This window comes from Lepus europaeus, chromosome 1 (genome assembly GCF_033115175.1).
Source record: "Lepus europaeus isolate LE1 chromosome 1, mLepTim1.pri, whole genome shotgun sequence".
NCBI classification, from domain to species: Eukaryota; Metazoa; Chordata; class Mammalia; order Lagomorpha; family Leporidae; genus Lepus; species Lepus europaeus.
Window position 1 is genome coordinate 65,562,038 of NC_084827.1, and position 13,015 is coordinate 65,575,052.

Consider the following 13,015-nt stretch of genomic DNA (forward strand, 5'->3'; position numbering starts at 1 on the left):
ATACCCCGCACATGGTTCAGTGCAGGCCCTCGGCTGCTTCAGCTGGCCTCTGGCTGAGCAGGAGGGGTCGGAACAGCCTCACTCACACAGCAGGCGGGCAGAAGATGCCACTGCCTGCTGGGGGTGTCCCTTTCCCACAAGAGGGACTGTCCCTGGGGCTGTGGGACTCCAAGATGGAATGTTCTAGGATCTGCTGAAGATCTCTTAAGGACTGAAGCCGGCCTTGGAAGTCACATGGTGTCACTTCCAGCACATTCCATCGGCTTATAGGTGGCCGATAGCCAAGGCCCAGTCTTCTGAGCAAAGAACTCAGAGCCAGCCCAAATCATCGCGCTCTTCCCTGTGCCTTTTTGGGGTCCACACGGTAGCTAAGATCTATGCGAAGCTCAGCTTACTGGTCAGCACCCGCGTGTTCATTCCACGCCTCGGCAGCTCATGCTAATCGAGCGTGGTCCGTGTGATGGCAACTAAGAAAACCTCAGCATGAGACACATCCTTGGGGTCCCTCGGGAAGTTAGGGTCCTCCTGGGAAGAGAGAGCTTTGGAGCCATCAGTTATAGTACAGTGTGGGACAAACTCTGCAGGGGGTCCGGAAGTCAGGAAGGAGAGCAGGACTGTGGTGCTGGGCGGGACAGGTAAGCCGAGGCTGCAGGGGGTGAAGGAGCTGGCCAGGCCCAGAGAGGTCAGGGAGTGGCTTGGCCAGGAGATAGAAACTGGGAAAGGGCCTGGGTGACCAGGACATGGGCGGGCAGCGTGAGCCGGGGATGCCCACGTGGCCTGGGCAGATCCTTGGAAGTTAAGAGCAAAAGGTGGCCCTGATGGGATTTAGACCAGTAGGTGACTTGATTAGACTTTAAAAAATGTTTACATAGCTGTTCTTATTTATTTGAAAGGCAAAGCAACAGAGAGTAAGTGAGAGTGAGAGAGAGAGCGAAAGAGAAAGAGAGGGAGAGGAGAGAGGAGACAGAGAAATCTTCCATCTGCTGGTTCACTCCCCAAATGTACACCACAGCCAGGGCTGGGCCAAACCAAAGGCAGGAACCAGTAACTTCATCCAGGTCCCCACAGGGGTGGCAGACTTACGTACTTGAGCCATCACCTGCTGCCTCCCAGGTGTGTTAGCAGGAAGCTGCATCAGAAAACAGAGGCAGGGGGGCCGGCGCTGTGGCACAGCAGGTTGACGCCATGGCCTGAAGCGCCGGCATCCCATAGGGTGCCAGTTCGAGTCCCAGCTGCTCCACTTCAGATCCAGCTCTCTGCTATGGCCTGGGAAAGCAGTAGAAGATGGCCCAAGTCCTTGGGCCCCTGCACTCAAGTGGGAGACCCGGAAGAAACTCCTGGCTCCTGGCTTTGGACTGGCGCAGCTCCGGCCATGATGGCCAATTGGGGAGTGAAACAGCAATGGAAGACCTCTCTTTCTCTCTGCCTCTCCTCTCTCTGTGTAACTCTGACTTTCAAATAAATAAATAAATCTTAAAAAAAAGAGAGAGAGAAAGAAAGCAGAAGTGGGACTCAAACCCAAGCAACCCATTATGGGATGCAGGAGTCCCAAGAGGCAGTTTAACCCCCTGTACCACGATGCCTGCCACAGATTAACTTTTAACTCAACAAGGAGATCAGGAAATCTGCCCAAGAGAACGCCCCAACCACGGAAGTAAGAGATCTTGAAACTGGAGTTGAATGTTGGGCGCAAGGGGCCTCGGGGGTGCCATGGCTGGCAGCAGGGCCAGGCTGGTGAAGGTCTGAGAAGGAGGGACCAAGGTTCCTTCACTCAGATGGGCAGCACAGAGACGCGAGCCGCCGTGGGAGCCAGGCAGGCGCTTGTGAGGGTCCCCATGGCACTGTGCACGTGCGTCCGGAGCCCAGAAAGGACGCCTGGGCTGGAGATGCCACATCTCAGCTGTCAGCCCCGGGCGGCCCGCATGCACCTGGCAGCCCTCACACTGAAGAACGTGGAGCTTTGCACAAAGGTCAATTTTGCACTCGTGGTGTCGTTCATTGTGGGCTAAAACCCTGGACAGGCGCTGCAGAAGGGCGCGGATTCAATTCTTCAGTAGACGAGGTCCCGAAGGTGGCAGAATGGGTCCAGGTGGCCCCCTTCCTACCCCAGGCCTCCCCTTCAGAGCCTGGTGCTGGGGCAAAGTCAGGGCAGGCACTGATTGGGGCAGGGGCGCTGACACTGACTGCTGACCCAGGGCCCAGGGGTTGACTGCAAGGCCGTGGGTTCCCCGGGGCTGGAGGAACGGCCAAGAGGGCAGAGTAGCTGGCAGCCTGCAGGGGTGACCACGAGCAGCACCCACTCCCGGCCAAGTCCATCTCTACCATTTTCCCCGTTTTCTTCTCTCTGCTCACCACGCCCATTCCAGGTGCCCACATATGGTCCTGTGAGCACCTGCAGTTGTGTCCACGGAGCGGGAGGGGGAGGAGGTTGAGGAGATAGACATGCCCCCCGAAGGAAGTTGGGGTTCTGCTGCTGCTGGGGGGCCTGAGCATGGCCTGTTGTTCCCAAGGTCACGGGGGTCTGTTTGCTTCTTGGTGTCTGCTGCCAACAAGGCTGCACCAAAGTGCACGTCCTGACAGGTGCGTGCACAGGTGTCAGCGCCTGTTTCCTGTGGTCATATGGCCAGCACCCACAGCAGAGGCAGGATGGGGGCACCTGGGGGTTTCCCCTTGTGCCAGTCTGGATGCCCCGAGCACAGTACCTTGCACCCACAGCACTGGGTGTTACTGGACTCCCAGCCCAGTGCTCATCGTGTCTCCCTTGATGGCTGCCCCCGTGGATATTATGCTATTGACCACCCACTGAACAAGCTGGGGGTCTCCTATGGGCACAGGAATGAAGGTGATCCCCAGAGAGCAGGCACCATCCACAGCTGGCACAGCTGGCATCCTGGCAGTCAGTGCGGAATGCGCAGAACTGAGCTGAGCTGACACAGGTGTGTGGCCCGCGCTGGGGACGGTGAGAGGGGTGTGACAGCCCCTAGGGCTGTGTGGCCCTAGGCCAGGTCTCGCCGGGCAAGGGCAGGGGTGCATGCTACGCCTCTTTTTTGCTACAGTCACCGGAAGACCGAGTCTTGCTTCCCTGGACTCTCTGGGGAGGGAGGCAGGGGGACAATCTCCCCAGAGCCCTCCCTCGGCACCACCCTCGCCGCCACGGTGAGAACCGCAGTGGCCTTTCTTTCCCAAGACAGCCGGAGTCACACACCCTTCCCATCCCATCCCAGTTGAAACTGTTGCAAATCACCATCAGCTCCCGGGCTGCCTCCGGGCACAGACCCCGTCAAGGGGCGTGACGGTGGAGGTGGGTAGTGGGGTGAGGATGGGGGTGGCAAGTAGGAAACCCAAGTCTGAGTTCCTCTCCTCACCAGTGTAGCTTGGAGGGCTGCTGGGAGGCGGGGGCAGGGCACTGAGACCCGGGCCTGAATCTGAACTCCACTACTGCCTTACTGTGTGACCTTGGGCAAGTCCCCTCACCTCCCAGAGCCTCGTTTTCTTATTAAAATAACACTGACTCTCTCCTTCAAAAGGCTCCCAGGAAGGCGAAATCGGAGAATGTCTCTGAAAACCGAGCACAGAAAAGGAACTTGGGGTTCTCCTCTTGTCTTTCTTACTTCAGGCGCTCTGCCCACTGGGGCAGATTAGACAAAGTGGGTATAGGGGACCCTGGAACTCCAGGGCAGCCTTTAGCTTCCCAGCCGCTGAGACTTGTGGTCAACTTGCTGGGGACTTGCTAAGAGGTATCTCTTTAATCTGCCTCCCAGGATCAGCTTGGAACATTGCTTTTTGAGAAAAGCCCCAATCCCCTACCAAAGACTCTAAGGAAATGGGAAAGTCTCAAAAGAACGGCCAGGAATAAAATCAAGTTTGTTTCCTTAGACCAGAATCACGATCGTAGATAAATGAATGAGTGAAGAGAGAGACACTGAATAATTGATTCAACTGAAGAACGCAGAAATAACAACACAAAGCATCCTAACAGCGCGCACAAAAAGCTGACATGTGGGGGTTGTTTTCATCCCCATTGTACAGTTAAAGAAACTGAGGCACAGAGAGGTAAAGCGTCCTGCCCAAGGGCACCCAATATGTCAGTGCTGAGGCCAAGACTGCAAACTCAGGCTGCTGGCTCCTGACGCCTGTCCTTTACTGCCTTTATTAAGTGTGACTTGAACAGCTGGGTGAATGGAGAGATGCACAGATGGATGGAGGAAGGAAGGAAGGAAGAAGGAAGGAAGGGAGGAAGGGAGGGAGGGATGGAGGGAAGGAGGGAGGGAGGAAGGAAGAAAGGAAGGAAAGAAGGAAGGGATGGAGGGAGGGAGGGAGGAAAGAAGGAAGGGATGGAGGGAGGGAGGGAGGGAGGAAGAGTAAATAGGTGAGTGGGTGAATGGATGTGTGGGTAAATGGATTGTTGAATGGATGGGTAGGTGGGTGAGAAGATGGGTGGAGGGTGGTAAGGGGATGGTGGGTGGATGAGTAGATGGGTGGGCAGATGGGCAGTTGGATGGATGGAGGGGAGGATGATGAGTGGATGGGTAGATGAGTGGACAGGCAGGTAAGTGGGTGGGAGGTTTGGAGATGATTGGATAGGTGGATGGATGAGTGGGTGGGCAGATGGATGATGGGTAGGTGGGTGATGGATGGATGGATGATGGGTGGATGGATGATGGATGATGGGTGGTGGGTAATGGGTGGGTGAATGGGCAGGTGGGTGGGGGGGTGGGTGCAGGATGAAGGAGGTAAGCAGAGTGACCACAGGAAACAGGCTGATGGCTGAGGCTACTTGCTGATTGCTTCCAGGGTGTCTGCCGGGAGGGCAGGGGTCCAGAGTGCAAATGAAGCTCACAGCTGCCTGGTGCACCCAGCACCCTCAGGCCTCCTGCTGCTGCCTGCTTGCCCCCAGTTCCTGCTTCCTGCCTTGAGGGGAAGCATCACTCTAGGACAGCACACTGTGAAGCCCCAGGTGCTGTGGGGGAGGCCCCTCTGCAGTCTGAGCCCGTGGCCATCACACATCAGCTGTGTCTCTCTGGGCTCTGGGGAGGGCAGTGCTGGCCAGGGTCAGTTAAGGCAGTCCCCAAGGTGGGAGCATGTAGGAGCACCCCTCTTAGCTCCAGGGGCAGGGGCCTTCCCTGGGCTGGCCATGCCCTCCCTCCCAAGGGTCCCAGACACCTGGTAGAGATGGGCACAGGGGATACAGGTGGCCTTGGGCTGAACCGACTGCAGGGGCGCCTCCCTCTGCTCCCAGACTGGCTGCCGCAGTGTTCTCTCTGCAGGTGCATATAGACACACCAAGGCTCCGCAGCCTCCTCCAACCAGAATGCCTCTCACCCCAGGACCGGGAAAACGCTGCAGGCCAGCCCCATGAGAAATGTGGCTCCGAGCCCTCTACACCCCGTGCCTCGGTTCCCCCCATCACATGAGGATTGTAACCTGCCCCAACTGCCTCTCAGGAGTAACTATCATTTGGTTTGGTTTTGATCTTTTTTTTAAAGATTTATTTTATTTATTTGAAAGAGTTACAGAGGGAGGTAGAGACAGAGAGAGAGGTCTTCTTTCCGCTGGTTCACTCCCCAGGTGGCTGCAACAGCCGGAGCTGCACAGATCCGAAGCCAGAAGCCAGGAGTTTCCTCCGGGACTCCCACATGGGTGCAGGGGCCCAAGGACTTGGGCCATCTTCTACTGCTTTCCCAGGCCATAGCAGAGAGCTGGATCGGAAGTGGAGCAGCCGGGACTAGAACTGGCGCCCATATGGGATGCTGGCGCTTCAGGCCAGGGCTTTAACCTGCTGCACCACAGCGCTGGCCCCTGGTTTTGATCTTTATGCTGCAGCAATAGCCGGCCCACCCATCCTGTCACATCCTCCTATGGAGCCTGCTGGGCCTCCTTCATCCTGCTCCACTGGCCCTTCCTTTCTTCTCCCTGACCCCCTACCCCAATTCCAGAAGCACCTGGCTCCACTCCCGCCAGTGCAGACTGCGACCTGCAGCCGAAGAGAAAAGATCAGCGTGCCCCCTCCCCTCCTGCAGCCAGCAGGTGTCTTCCTGGAAGCCCAGGGCTTCCACCCTTTGCCACCCCCTACTCCTGGCCTTGAGGATGAGACCCAGTGGGCCTCATGAGTCCAGTGCTAGCTCTGTGTTGGAGACATTCCAGCTCCTGTCCTCAGGGTATCAGTGCCCATCTGGGTGCCACTGTGGAACCCTCAAGAGTCGCTTCTGGAACAGCCAGCAGTAAATAGAGAAAGTCCAGTGCAAGCCAACAGCAACAAATAAGGAAATGCATTCACTCAAACACCTGGCATAGGGGCTGGCATTGTGCCACAGCAGGTGAAGCTGCCGCTGCAGCCCCGGCATCCCATATCTGAGCACCGGTTCGAGTCCCGATTACTCTGTTTTAGTTCCGGCTCCCTACTAACATGTCTTGGAAAGCAGTGAAAAATGGCGCAAGGACTTGAACCCCTGCCACCCATGTGGGAGACCTGGATGGAGTTCCAGGCTTCTGGCTTTGGTCTGAGCCAGCCCTGGCAATTGTGGCCATTTGGGGAGTGAACCAGCAGATGAAAAGATGGAAGATTCTCTCTCTCTCTCTCTCTCTCTCTCTCTCTCTCTCTTTCTTTAAAATTAAAATAAAATAAATCCTTTAAAAAAAAAAATCTGGCATGAGGCAATCAGATTCAGGTCTGGCTTAATCCAGGACTCAAACTCATTCTCTGTCAATCACCTCATGGGGTTTCCACATCTCCAGTCTCCCATCATCACAGCGCCTTGTCCAGAGAGGGAGACTCAGAGAAAGAGATAGAATGAATCCACTGGCTCATTGTCTCAAACAAAAGCCCTGGACTTGAGTTTTCCTGGGGTGTGGGAACCGCTGGTGTGCATGCAGCATGCTGATTGGCTTGGCCAAGGTCACTGCCCGCCCTTGAACCTGGCAGGGGCAGGAGCAGTGTGGGAGCAGCTTCCTCTGAGAGTGGGGTCCTCCAGTGAATGTTGAGCTACCAACATCTCAGGAAGAGAGATCTGGAAAACAACCCACGGCCACGCTTCCTCCCCATCCGAGTGGGCGGGGTCACACCTGGCACCTGGTCTTTCCTGGGACCTGGAATTCTGAAGTTCCCTCTGCAGGCCCAGCCTGGGAGACTCCCAGAACACTGGAGCAGAAAGGACATCTCTTGTCCCTTATATGCAGCCCCCTCCCCAGTCTCCCACCACGGCCTCACCCTTGCCCTCCCCCCACAAGCGTCTCCCAGCCAAGCCCCGCCCCAGTTCCTGACACGCAACACCAGGAGCTATAATAAAATGGAGGCAGTCGTCAGCCACTAAGTTTTGGGATAATTTGTTATGCAGCCACAGATAACTGGAACCCTGTCCAACAGAAACCCAGACACATGTGCGCCCAAAGAGACGGACAAGAATGTTTACTGTATCGTTGTTTGCAAAAGCAAAAAAAAAAAAAAAAAAATTGGAAACCACCTAAATCTCCATCGATGGCAAAATAGGCTTGAAAAATCTTGCTAGGTCCCTACAGCGGGATGCATTTCGGCAAGGAGAACCAATGAGCCGGAGGCACGCGCGTCAACATGGATGGTCTCGCAACGCTTGGAGCAAAACCCAGGCTGCAGAAGGAAGCCTGCAGCTTGGGAGCCCTGATACAAAGTTTTCAGTGATGAAAAACAGTGCAATGTTTTGTTTATGGATACTTATCTATAGAGTAAAAATATAACCACATGCATTACCATGGTGACTTCTGGGGAGAGACTGAGGGGAAGGCTGGGAGGGCCCCCCACCCGAGGGGAGCTTCTGGGATTCCCTGTTGTTTATTTCTTTTAAGAAAATCGAAATTCGCCTCAATTCTGATGAAGCAGAGAGGTGGGCATGAAGGGGGGATAGTTTAAATATCTAACAACCAGGGAAGGCGAGGCACCTCAGCGCCCCCCCACACACACACACAGCATGCTGCTCCCAGGTTGGATTAGGCATTAGCTCCCGCCCCCCTTTTTTTTGGAAAGATTTATTTATTTGAAAGACAGAGTTACAGAGAGAGGTAGAGACAGAGAGGGAGGTCTTCCATCTGCTGGTTCACTCCCCAGATGGCCGCAATGGCCAGAGCTGCGCCACTCCAAAGCCAGGAGCCAGGAGCCTCTTCCAGGTCTCCCACGTGGGTGCAGGGGCCCAAGGACTTGGGCCATCTTCCCCTGCTTTCCCAGGCCACAGCAGAGAACTGGACTGGAAGTGGAGCAGCCGGGTCTCAAACCGGTACCCATATGGGATGTCAGTGCTTCAGGCCAGGGCTTTAACCTGCTGCTGCACAGCACCGGCCCTGACATTAACCCTTTAGTTGTCAGCTACTGGTGACTTCTAGGGAGGCTCCAAGTGAGGGGCCCTGTTTTCCGGGTGTGCTATTCAGAAGGTTCTGCGAAGTAGCTATTTTTCAGCCTGTATGGAGATATTTTAGTACTAAGGTGCTTCAGAAAGTTCCTGGGGAAAGGAAAACAAAAGGTAAGTATGGAGCAGGCGCTTAGCCTTATCAGTGAAGATGCCAGCTAGGATGCCTGCTTCCCATATCTGAGTGCCTGGGCAGGACTCCCAGCTCTGCTCTGGTTCCAGCTTCCCGCGAAGGCATCAGATGATGGCTCAGGCAGCTGGGTCCTTGCCTCCCACATGGGACACCAGAGCTGAACTCCTGGTTCCCTGCTTCAGCCTGGCCTTACCTGGGTTACTGTGGAGATTTGGGGAGCTAACCAATGGATTGGGGCTCGGTCACTCTCACTCAATCACTCTCTCTCTCTCTCAAATAGTTTTTTTTTAAAGAAAAGTATTTTTGGTGCAAGCAATTTTGAAACCTATGCGTAGCCTTTTCCTGGCATGTGTTTTCCCTGAGCTTCTGAGAGCCCCACGGGCAAGAATGTCCATTTTGGTTTTCATAAATAAGTGTACCTTTGGGTTCCATTTTCCCATGATCCTTTTAGAGTACCCTCCTGTTTTAGCTACCAGGACATCCCAGCAGAACCCAAGCCCAGGGGTGGGGAATCTCTGCCACATTCACTGACTCCACTGTTCTGCACTTTGCGGCTTGTGTGAGATGTGTTGTGCCTTTTCCTAGGGGAGATAAGGCAAGAAAGAATTGAACTGAAATATTAGAAAGTGGAAATGGAGGAGACAGGGCTGCCTTTGGTGCAGGTGGAAGAGGGGACGGGACAGGAAGTGGCCATCATTGGCTGACTGCCATGGCTCTGGACAAATCTTTACCTCTCATTCGTTTCTCCAATACTGAGTCTCTCTTGAGCACCTTGGGACAACAGAAGGAAGGAAACTGTCCCTGTCTCAATTGCTTGTGGCACCCAGGGACAGACAAGCCCCCAGGGGAGAAGACGGGGCAGCCGCAGGAGCCTGGGGAGAGGGGTTGGCCTGAAGGGCCCGGGGTGGGCACAGAGTGTGTAACAGGGAGTGGGGACCAGCAGCGGCCCATGAGGGCACCCACTGCTTGCAGAGGCTGGCAGGGCGGAGCCAGGCAGCTGGAGAAGGCGCAGGGGTGTGGGGTGCAGGCGACAGGGTTGGGGAAACTCTGGAAGGGGCCACCTGCAGAGCCTCTGTTTATTTCTGCTGGCTCCCCGGGGATATGGGAGAGTCCTACTGGCCTCCAGGGGGCCGCCCAGAGGCTGCCAGCCCTGCTCGGAGGCTAGTAGGACACACAGCTGGCTGTAGGGGTCCGAGGCACCTGCTTCCTGGAAGGCAGAGGCCAGGAGGGAGACGCTCAGAGCTGAGTGCCGCACTCCGAGGCCACCACGTGATCACTGTGCTGTGGCCCGGAGGTTTGGAGGGGTCTTTGGGGTCCCACAGACAGCCTTCCCTGCAGTGGCAGCTGGAAAGGCTGCACCTGTGGGCGTCTCCCCATTCCCCCAGCCTCAGCCCACAAGTCTTTGGGACCTGTCTGAGGGGAGCGGGGTCCTTGCCTAGCACTTGGTGGGGGAGGGGCATCAGGGCTAGCAGGAGAGCTCATGGGGCTGCATCACCTTTCCACAATCCATCACACTGGAATTGGGTCTGAATCCATTCCTCCCTGTGCCCCGGGTTTGGTCTCATCCCTTCTCTCTCTCTCTCTGTCTCTGTCTCTCTCTCTCTCTCTCTGTCTCTCTCTGTCTCTGTCTCTCTCTCTCTCTCTCTCTCTCTCACACACACACACACACACACTGCGTCTCAGGCAGACAGCTGAGGTCATCACACCCCCAGGAAAGCACACACTGATCCTTCCCTGCTCTGTTTGTTGCTCTTGCTCTTCCTTGTACCCCACCCTCATCTTGTCCTCCACAGCCGCTGGCCGGTCACCATATCTGATGCATCACCTTGGGAATGGCTGGAACTCTATATAACCCATGGTGCTGACACGGAGTGGGTATTTAGGTGTTGCCAACAACCAGCACAGCATGGCAGCTCTCCCAGTGTGAGCAGGGATTCCTGGGGCCCCCAAAACCACAGCTGTTTTCTTAATAAAGCTAGGATGTCCATCCTCTTATGAGCGTACAGTGGAGTTTTCTGGAGGTTGCACAACAGGTGCTCTCACAATAGACTGCATGCAGGGGCAGAGAGGAGAATCCAGCTGTCTGCTATTAAGCCAGATAGCTCCACTTTAAAATTTTATTATTGATTTGAGAGGGAGAAAGAGATGAGAGAGAGAGAGAGAGAGAGAGAGAGAGAGAGAGAGAATGAGCTCCTACCAACTGGTTCACTTCTCAAATGCCCACAATAGCCAGAGCTGGGCCAGGCCAAAACTAGGAGCTCGGAACTCAATCCAGGTCTCTCACATAGTGGCTGTAGCCCAAACCCTTGAGCCATCACCACTGCCTCCCAGGGTCTGCGTTAGCAGGAAGCTGGAACCGGAAGCAGGAGCCAGAAATGGATCCGCGGCAGTCCAGTGTGAAACAGGGGTATCTCATTAGCATCTTAACAGCCAGGCTAACACCCCAAAGCCAGATAAGTTCAAATTATTTGCCAAATTGTTAACCAGTGCCATGTCTTACTATATTTTTTATTTTGGAACAAATAACTGCCTTTCATAAAATATGTCCATTAACACGTAATAGGCATCTTTTCAATGAATTAATTGTTTTTAGATTTCCAATCTCAGTTTCTGATATGATACGTAGAGATTGGTCCACAACTCACATCCACCGAAGCTTCTGGGGCTCTTCAATGGTTGTAAGAGTCGGAAGGGATCCTGAGACCCAGGCTGGAGAGCTGCTGGCACAGTGGGATCAGTGTCCTCTTCCCACTGTCATTTAAGAGTGCAAGGATGCTCCTGCTACACATGTCTCACACCCCTGCCCTCAGAGCCGCCTTCCTGGGCTGCCGGTGACTTCCAGCCAACCCCAGCATCCTTGTTCATGCCCCCATGGAAGGATTTTTTTCTGGGGTACATACTCAGAAATGGGGATCCTGGCCACAGAGTCTATGCAAACGTAATCCAAATAAAGAATCTTTTCCAGACTGGCTGTACCTGTCCACACGCCTCCACCCAGCGGTGCACAAAGCCCTCCGCTCCCCACACGCCTGCCAACGCCTGGTATCCATCACCAGCCCTCTAATTTGCCATTCTGATGGGTGCAAAATGGGAGCTCCTTGCTGTGATCTGCACCTCACTGAATGCTGGTGGCAGGAGGACCTCCCCGCACAGTTCCGATCCTTCGGGGGGCGTCTTCAGGGAGCTGCCTTTTCGTGCCCCTGTCCTGCTGTTCTTCTGGGTTTCTGTCTTTCCCTCGCTGAGGTGTGGTGCTTCCAGCAGTCCGGGTCTTTGGGGCTCAAAGTCTAAGAACTGTTTGTTAAATCAAAGTGTGGTTTCTTCCACCAACACAATTTCTGCTATTAAAAAAGCAAAGGGGTCGGTTCTGTGGTGGAGCAGGGTAAAGCCGCCGCCTGCAGTGCCGGCATCCCATATCAGTGCCTGTTTGAGTCCCGGCTGCTCCACTTCTAATCCAGCCCTCTGCTATGGCCTGGGAAAGCAGTAGAAGATGGCCCAAGTGCTTGGGCCCCTGCACCCACGTGGGAGACCTGGAAGGAGCTCCTGGCTTCTGGCTTTGGATAAGCTTAGCTCTGGCCGTTGCAGTCATTTGGGAAGTGAATCAGCGGAGGGAAGACCTCTCTCTCTCTCTCTCTCCCTCTCCCTCTCCCTCTCCCTCTCCCTCTCCCTCTCCCTCTCCCTCTCCCTCTCCCCCTGTAACTCTGCCTTTCAAATAAAATAAATAAGCAAAATAAATGGAAGAAGAAATGAATAATTTTTGAGTTTCTTGGACACAGATGGACTATGAGATAATAATATTGGGCAGTTCTTACTACTTTTCCTGGGTGTAATCATGGCATTGTGGTTATGCTTTTTCTAACTCCTTATTCACTAGAGACGAATACCTTAAGATTTGGGAGAGAAACATTTGGTCTCTGAAGTTTACTTAGAAATAATAAGAGAGGAAGTAGATGAAGCAAGGCGGTATCAGCTACTCACCCTGTGGGACAGCTTACTAACGGGCCGTCCCGGCTGAGCAGAGGTGGGGCGTGTGAGCATTAATTACACTTTTCTCTACTTTCTTGAGCAAAAGCAGAAAAGTGATCGGCAACGTATTGAAGGCTGTTGAATGTGATATGACGAATATAGCAGGATTCTGTATATGAGATGCATTTCAAAAATCCATGAAAAAATAGAATTACAATATGTTTGTTTGGAGCCGAAAAAAGATTGATATCTGTACATAGTTTGTCATAATACATATTGCCCATGAAAATTTTCTTTTTTTTAAGGCAGAGTTGCAGAGAGAGAGAGAGAGAGAGAGGAGAGACAGAGAGAGACAGAGATCTTCCATCCACTGGTTCACTCCCCAATTGGCCACAATGACGGCTGGGCCAAGCTGGAGCCAGGAGCCACTTCCAGAAGGGTCTCCTATGTGGGTGCAGGGCCCCAAGCACTTGGGCCATCTTCTACTGCTTTCCCAGGTGCATTAGTGGGAGCTGGATTGGAAGTAGAGCAGCTGAGACTCAAATTG